The 9,211-nt window shown below is 35.0% G+C and overlaps 1 pseudogene; it reads left to right on the forward strand.

Annotated features, from left to right (window-relative positions):
- Positions 1-3,706: 3,706 nt before the first annotated feature.
- Positions 3,707-7,870, forward strand: LOC149543771 (uncharacterized; annotated as a pseudogene).
- Positions 7,871-9,211: the final 1,341 nt, after the last annotated feature.

Consider the following 9,211-nt stretch of genomic DNA (forward strand, 5'->3'; position numbering starts at 1 on the left):
TGAAATGCAAAATGGGTCTCGACAATGAGGCCATGTTAGGTACTCATGTAGAATGCAAAAAAAATGCAACCTCTAAAAATGGGAAAAGAGAGAAAACCACGTGGGAAAAATGCTCCCCCAAAAAGAGGTAAGAACCTAGTGAAGAACTGAAGCAACCTCCAACTAGGGAAATGTCCCCTAAAACAGGAACAAGGAGTGATCATGAAGAGCATCACTGAAGCATGAAGGAGCCACAAAATTTGCCATAAAAAAAAAACTACAACTATTGATCTGAAGTACCACCATGGAAGAAGAAGGTACGAACCGAGCATGTCTATATGGTAGATGATCCATCTCACCGAAATACATAGGTAGCCAGCCACTACAATCACCTTGTATATAGGATCAACCACTAAATACATAGTTCACACTATTGAACCATGAATGCATTAGAACAACAACATAACCCCCCCTTAATGTAGACGGGGTGAGATGATAGGCAACTGAAAAGGTTAGCCAAAGTCTCCTGTAGACAAACCAAGAACAAGGAGAAAGATGAAGAGGTACAAACACCTATAAAGACATGGTCACAATGACATTGCATAGGGCTAATGTTGTGGAAGGGACACTCACTTGAAAAAGGGAGAAGGCCTAAAATAACAAACAACTATCCCCCCATGGTGCTTTATAAAAAATAGTTCAAGTACAACTATCTCAAAACAATGTTCATGAACCTTGGAATGCAAGAGTGACACTTTATCTCAATGCATAAAAATGCTTACAAGTGATAGCTACAATGATCAAAACCAAAAACAAGCTGCAATAAAACAAAATACAGCCCAAAACAAAGGATCTCATACCAAGAAAATGATCCTTGGACCTGTAACACCCAAGATATCCACCATGGAATGAAAATGCCAAAATAATGATAGAAAGAGCATGGGGTAGAATCTAAAAGAAATGATAGCATTTCTAAAAAGTAGACAAAACCAACTTTCTAGAAATATAAAGTTTTCAAAAAATAGACATGGGATGCAAAAGAAAAGTTTTCCAAAGTCAAAAATAAGACTTTGGACTTTGACTACAAAAAAAGTATAAAACTACATCAAAACCTAAAAATACCTAGACCAATGTCTCCGTCTCAGAAGTAGCTTTTTGACACTTCTTTCAGATCAAAAAAATACCTCCGTATGCTCAAGTTATGGCCAAAAAATCAAAGGTAGGTCAAAAAGGACCTTGAAGGAGATGTGCAAGAAGTGGATGATGTAATGCTGACATCAAAAAATCAAGGGCTTAAATTTAATGGCTTGCGGCCCGTCACAGTAAAAAAGGTGCCACATGGCATTCCATGTGGCAAATGGCTGACATGGCAAGTGCCACGTGGTAAAGTGCCACATGGAAACCCTGCCACGTGTCTCATGCAGACTGGGTTGTGAATGCGCAAGAAATTCCAACCGTGCAGCTAATGGGTCTACTGACTCTGTCCATGTAGTAGTGTTTGACTGGGAATAAGAGCTGACAAAGCGATTGAACTGTCGTCAATGCTGAGTTGGAGCTGGGTGGTGGAGGAGTGCTATAGGAGTGGAGGCAGCGAGATCTGGCATAGACACCGATGGAGGTTGCAGGAGAGCGGCGTAGGGGAAGCTTGCCGATGATGGTGGGGTTATGGAGGTCCTGTGGTGGCACAGTCTGTCACAGCAGGGTGCAGGCAGAGCGTGGGTGGCCTCGCAGTGGCTAGTGGGTGAAGCCATGATGGCGCACTCTGTGCAAATATTTTTTAAAAAAAATTTTCACTCTACGTCTGTATAGTCCATACGGAGGGCCTGTAACTAAATTTTTTTTGCCTCCTAGAGCCCTGTCTCCAAAATTGAAAAGTTTTATACGAATCCTAACTACAAACAACCTTATGGATCCAATGGCAGTGTTCGTTTGGGCCCAAAGTGCTCCAAAAATTTGTTGTTCCCTTGATTTGAAGAAAAAATGCACAAACAAACTAGGGTTTGTGACTTCAAATCATAGCTTCAAAAAACCTTCAATGAAGCAGCAGCAGGGAGGCTCTGATACCATATTGGAGTTGATGAAATCCAACTCTGAAGATGCCCAAGATCACCTGCATGCAAATAATCTATCAAAGGGAAGCCAAGGAAGGAAGAGCGTGGAGCTAGGGAAAAACCCTAAACAAACATGAGAGAGAACAAGATATGCAGACACAAATAATTATGTATTTACAATATGTTGAATGTGATGTTGTTATGAAAATACACAGAGGGAGATCAAATATAAAGAGCTCAAGGAATCTCCTAGAACAAGCTAGAAGATGCTAGGAGATAAGGTTAACAACTAAGCATACATCCACATGAGGTGGAAATTCCTCAAACAAGGTGAGAGGATAAGTATGACTTAGAGAGAACAAACTCTCGTATTGTCAACAACTTATAACAAAATCCTAGACTACAACTAATAAATGAAATGCATTTACCTAAGTAAGCTTAAGTAAATAGAATAATTAATTAATAATTAATTATTTACTCTAACAGTATTGACAATTATTTCCTCTCCTATATTTGAATTTCCTCTTCTTCCCTTTATTGTTGGTATGTAAGGCTTGAATCTCCCATTTTTTATTTGTGCAGATTCCTCTAGAGATTAACCGAGATTCTTCTTGAATACACTCATTCTTGAGTTGATCAAACTTTGGAAGATAGGGATGAATTACACATTGATTGAAAGGTTCCCATGATATGGGTAGGCCTCTTAGAGAAATTAGAGTAAGTTCCTCATCATCTGCATTGTTTCCAATAGTGGCAAGTTGGTCTCTTATCTCAGAGATTCTAAAAAAATAATTTGTCATTGACTCTCCTTTGTTTATTTTTATATTCAAGAGTTCATGTTGTAATGGCAATATCCTTCTTGCATTATTTATTTCAAATATATCTTTTATAGTTTTAAACACTTCATATGCCATTTTCAATCTTTCTATGGACAAGAGTGTGTGATCTCTTACAACATCAATTATGATCTTCTTAGCTTTATTGTTTTGTCTTTTCCAAGTTATTTTTTCTAATTCTTCTTCAAGAATCTTAATGTCCTTTTCTATAAAAGACTCTAATTTGAGTTCTTCAAGTAATCATATAATTCAAATTTCTCTATGAGGAGAAGTTTACAGCCCCTTCCAATTGATCTTCTACTTTGATTTTGTTCACTATTTTGATTTGGATAGAGTTTGATTTCTATAAGGCAAAGAACAATTCTGAATTCTAATTTTTCTCTAGTTAAGCTTTGATACCATGATAATTGTGGATCTTTTCTAGAGAATAAATCTATACATCTAAAGAACAATTAGCAATGTCTTTTGTCTATTGAACCTATCCACACTCTTTCATTTGAATTTGGTTCTTTGCTTTTGAAACTTATGCTCAATTCTAAAATAGTTGTACAACATACAAGATAAAGTTATTTGCTTACCATCAAGAAGGCTTTTTCATTGTGTTGGAAAAAAATTGCCATCTTCTCACTTTCTTGGAATTTTCAGTACTCATGTATTCCTTTGTATTTTAAAAACATTGCAATCCCATTATAAACTCCCATCTCTTGTTGCTCGATGCACAACCGATGTCAATCTTCTATTTTCTAGTATGGTGTAGTTTCTACATTTAAAATTATCTTATTTTATCATTCCTTTCATTCAATGTTTTTTATATTTGGCAACTGATTGGAAATTGTTAGGATGGATAAATACGCATGGGTGTTGCTTTTGATGAGCTGGAGCAGTGCTATCATATGTTGCAACTGTAACAATATTCAATGCCTACCTCAGGAAAGGTTTATTCTGGTAAACTTCAATGCTAGGGTTGGAGGTTTATTTCCTTCATGGAAGGGGTTTAATTGTTGTGAATGGAATGGAGTTGAATGCATAGGTATCAGAAATGAGAAATGCGACTACAACAGTAATGTCACGAGAAATGGAACTTTTAAAGATTGCGTAAAAGAAATGTGTGTGTCTATATATATATATATATATATATATATATATATATATATATATATATATATATATATATATATATATATATATATATAATTTTAGTTAATTTATTTCCAACACAAATTTTTTAAGTTCAAATTTAATATCTATATTATTTATATTTAACTAACTGTTAAACTACTATTTTTAACTTTAACTTCATAATAAAAAATTATCAGTATTCATTATTAACTTTTAAACTAATTGTTAACTCAACCTCAAAAGAGGAATATCTATAGCATATAATAATAAAACTTTAGTCCAACTGAAATTGATCCTATGATATTTTGAAAAACCATTAAAAAAAATCATAATAATAAACTTCAGTCTAACTGAAACTGATCCTATAATATTTTGAATTTAAAAAATAGTATGAAGATCATTTTATTTTTTTAAAGATTGATGAAAATGCTAATTTTGTTACGGGAAACCGTTCGTCTATTGAAACACGAAATGAGCCCTCCCCGTCATGTTTCTGGCAACTATGGTTGAATGCAACAATCTCACATCTCATGTCACCCAACTGCACCTCTCAATTTTGATCCTTAAAAAATGCATCTAAGTCACACTCTCACTCTTTCAATCTCACATCTCATGTGACCCAACTGCACCTCTCAAATTTGATCCTTAAAAATGCATCTAAGTCACACTCTCACTCTTTTGTTAGAGTTAAAGCAATTGGAATATCTGGATATGAGCTCCAATGCTTTCACTCATGTTATACCTATAGGTATTTTGAAGTTTTTTTGAGCAATTATTGTTAAAAACTGATTCTAGTTAAAATCATTAGATTTTCACATCAATATGATTATGGTGCTGGCTAATCTCCAAACAAAGTGCACCAAAGACCCAAAAAAAAAAAAGTTAAACATGATTTTCTTTCAGATTTATGAAAATATAGCAAATTTTTTTCAAAAATTCTGTTGTTTTCGATCACAAAATATACAAATCATGAAGATCAAATGCTGAAAATTTCAAAAAAAATTTATTGTGTTTTCATTTTTTTGAAATTTAGTCAATGTTGCAATTTGTAGAAAGGATAACCATGTCTATAATAATGAGGTCAAACATTTAATTTTAAAAAAGATAGGATATTTGAAATGATTTGATAGTCAACTAATAGAGATTAATCTTTAGCCCTACATTCTTTGGGATACATATTACACACTTCTTCTCTTTTAGGAAATCATGTATATTAACAATTGGGGTACTCTGAACTCCTTACTTTTATCATTCCCATGATGAGTCAGCTTGTGATTCAAAGAATCTATGTTGCAAATATTTACTCAATTCACTCCTTCAAAAGTTGTACACAATAAATTTAGTGCAAACTCCATGAGATTATAGCTTGATTACTTCTTTGGTGTTTTGGATCCAGGTATATTAGCACTCAGAGAACTCAAGCATCTCGACATGGGCAACAATTATTTTCAAGGTGAGATTCCATTGCAGCTGGGGAATGGGGAATCTCTCCAACCTCCAATATTTGAATATTTCCATAATAGAAGAATGAATTCAAATGTTGGTCGAGTTTAGAGTGGGCATAGAGTCTGCCAAATTTACAATATTTATCGGTGAAGTATGTGACCCTAATTACATCTTTACACTTCATAATTTGCAAATCCTTGACATGAGTAACTACCAAATTTCAAGCCCAATTCCCACTGCTATTCTTAACCTCACATCCCTCACACATCTTGACTTTCATGGCAACAACTTTTCATCCCCGCTTCCTGTGTGGTTAGGAAACATGACTAGTTTAGAATCACTTAGTTTTGATAGCTGCAATTTGAGTGGTCCATTCCCCTTCACTCTCTCAAATTTGCCTCATTTGAAATACCTGTGAATGGCTCACAATGAATTCCTAAGTGGAGATATCAATGAAATTTTAGACAGCGAGTGGTCACACCTAACTCTATTTACTCTATCAGGGTGGAATATAAGAAGAAATATACCACCTTTCGTTGGAAATTTATCCTCGCTCACACTTCTTATGGTTGTAGAGACAAAAATTAATGGGCCCATTCCTGCCTCTATTGGCAATCTAACTCTCCTTGGGAAACTCATACTCTGAAATAACTTTTTGACAGGACAAATTCCTCCCTCACTTCATCAGCTTTCTATCTGTCCTACAATCAATTAATTGGCAACATACCTTACTGGTCTGATGGACATACACCACTCCTTAAACATTATCTGCAATCTAATCAGTTAAACGGTGCCATTCCTACATCTCTCACACATACAACTAATTGATCTCAATTCTAACAGTCTACAAGGAAATTTCTCTCTTCAGATTTTTAACAATTCCTTCAACCTTGTTCGCCTTTATTTATCCTACAATCACTTGACTATTTATCTCAACACTCATTGGGTACCCAAAATCTAGTTTCAAGTATTAGGTTTGGCTTCTTGTAACATTGAGGTTAAATCCCTATATTTCTCTCAACACAGTATAGGTTATTGGGTTTGGATCTCTCTAACAACTGTCTTGTTGGAAGCATCCCATCCTGGCTTTGGGATCTCAAAATTGGCAACAATCTTAATTTATCATACAATAACTTACAAGGCCTTCTTCCTCTAATTTTGAATACAACATTGTTAACCCTAGATTTGAATAATAACAGGTTGAGTGGTCCTCTTCCCTTGCCCTCCCTATCCCTACAAATTTTGGACCTTTCTCACAATGGCTTTATCGGGGTTATCCTAGGCCAAATTGGCATGCTCGTTCCTAAAATCCTAGTTTTAGGTCTCTCAAATAACAAATTATCTGGAAAGATACCATCCAGCATAACCAATTGTTTAGTTTTAACAAGATTTAACCTAGAAAATATTTGTTTGGAAGGGGAGATACCATTCATAATGGGAAGGCTGTACGAACTCCAGACACTGCATCTAAATGACAACATGCTAAGGGGAAAATTGCCACAGAGTCTTTCCAACTATTCTAATTTATAGATCTTAGATGCTGGAACTAATTTCTTGTCTGAAAAGTTTCCACCTTGGCTATCAAAATTGTCTCTACTGATGATACTTGTATTGAGGAAAAACATGTTTACAGGATGTATTCCACCTCAATTGGCCAATCTTAGTCATCTTCACGTTTCAGATTTGTCACAAAACAATTTGCGAGGGTTCATTCCACTGGAGCTAGAGAAGTTAGCCATAGGAATGGCTGAAGTTGGAAGCTCAACATTATAATCTAAAAATGGCACACCTACCTATTACAAGGAAGAAATCTCAATCACCAACAAAGAAAATAGGTTGGTATATGTGTACTCTATTTTGTTACTTATAACATATATTGACCTCTTTGGAAATCAGCTGTCAGGTATGATTCCTTCAGCAATTAGTGCACTTAATGGTGTAAAAATCCTCAATATCTCTAGAAACAATCTAAGTAGAGAAATTCACCATACATTGGGAATGCTAGAGCTAATAGAATCACTGGATCTTTCCTATAATAATCTACAAGGCAAGATTCCAATTGAAATGCAAGGACTTCACTTCTTAGTTGTTTTAATTGTCTCTAACAACAAGCTTTGTGGCAAGATTCCAATGGATGGTCAGTTCTCCACATTTGATGTTGCCCATTTCTATGGAAACCCCTACCTTTGTGGCTTTCCACTTGGTAGCAGATGCCCAAGATCAGTAAGCATCATTCTAGCTATAAAAAATGAGAATGATAAAGTTGAAGAGGGAACAGAGGATCCCTAGTATTGGTATGTTAGCTGTATGGCTTCCTTTGCTGTTGGATTTTGGGGATTGTTTGCTCTTATTTTTGCAAGGAAAGCGTGGCAAAGAAGATACATCAACATGGTGGATGAAGCTACTGTTAGCTTTTGTGATTTGTTTTCATGGAGTTAAAAGGTTACCCAAAGCCAAATATTATATATTGCTTCTATTTCATGAACAATACAATAGGAGACACATTTCTAAATCTAGATTTTGTAGCAGTAGGAAGACCTTGCAAAACTTGTGGTAAATCACATTCAATATTGATGAAGAAGAGTATTGTAGCAGCATCATTTGCATCTTCAAACTATGTATGCAGAAACTATCTATTTATAAGATTATAATTTTGAGAAAGAATATACATATTTTAATTACCGATATTTCTCACCACTTACTTCTAATTGTTAATTGTTAGTATAATGCATTACCTTGTTAATATTATACAAATTAGACTAAACAATTAGAAAAGCAGTTGCCTGGAACAACGTCTTAAAGAACCTCTCGTAGATCAATTCATGCGCAACCCACAAATTTTGTGTAAATCACATTACCCACAACATTGCAAATACTTCAATTTTGCCTTCTACATAAATTTTGTGTTGTAAAACTGAAATTTAGAGGAATATTTTCAATTCATTGTATTCACATAAAACTATATAGGTATGTATATAGTTGTGTGCCAAATGCATAAAGCTACAGGAAAGGAAACAGCTACATGAAAGCTATAGGATAGGAAAGAATCAGTTTAGGAAAGAATAGTTTTAGGAAAGAATCAGTTCAATATTAGAAACAATCTAATATTGCAACACTCCCCCTCAAGTTGGTGCATAGATATCTCACATGCCCAACCTTCCCAAAAACTTCAAGAAGACTTGACTTGAAACCGCTTTGGTAAGAATATCGGCCAACCGATCTTCTAATCAAATCTTAGGCAGGTCCACAATCTTCTCATCCAACTTCTCCTTAATAAAGAATTTACCTCCACATGCTTTTTACGATTATGTTGAATCAGATTATGAGCAATATCACATGTTGCTTTATTGTCACAATATAGTTGAATTGGCCACCTAGGAAAACAACTCAAATCTCTTAGGAGAAGTCTTAGCCACAATGCTTCACATACTCCAAGTGCCATACCTAGAAATTCTGCCTCCGCACTTGATCATGCAACAACATTCTATTTTTTGCTTCTCCATGTAACAAGATTACCTCCTACAAAGGTTAAATAGCCTAAAGTATAATGCCTATCATCTACTACTCCAGCCCAGTTAGCATCAGTATATGCATCCACACTTTGATAATCCTCATTTTTAGTAAATAAAATTCCTTTTCCAAGAGCAGACTTCAGATACCTCAAAATGCACATAACTGTATTCATATGTTGCTCTCTAGGATTATGCATAAAATGGCTAACAATACTTAATGCATAGGCAAGGTTTGGCTTTGTGTGTGCTAAGTACATCAATCTTCCTA

This window comes from Cupressus sempervirens, chromosome 8 (assembly GCF_028749045.1).
Source record: "Cupressus sempervirens isolate cs-2001-9-10 chromosome 8, ASM2874904v1, whole genome shotgun sequence".
NCBI classification, from domain to species: domain Eukaryota; kingdom Viridiplantae; phylum Streptophyta; class Pinopsida; order Cupressales; family Cupressaceae; genus Cupressus; species Cupressus sempervirens.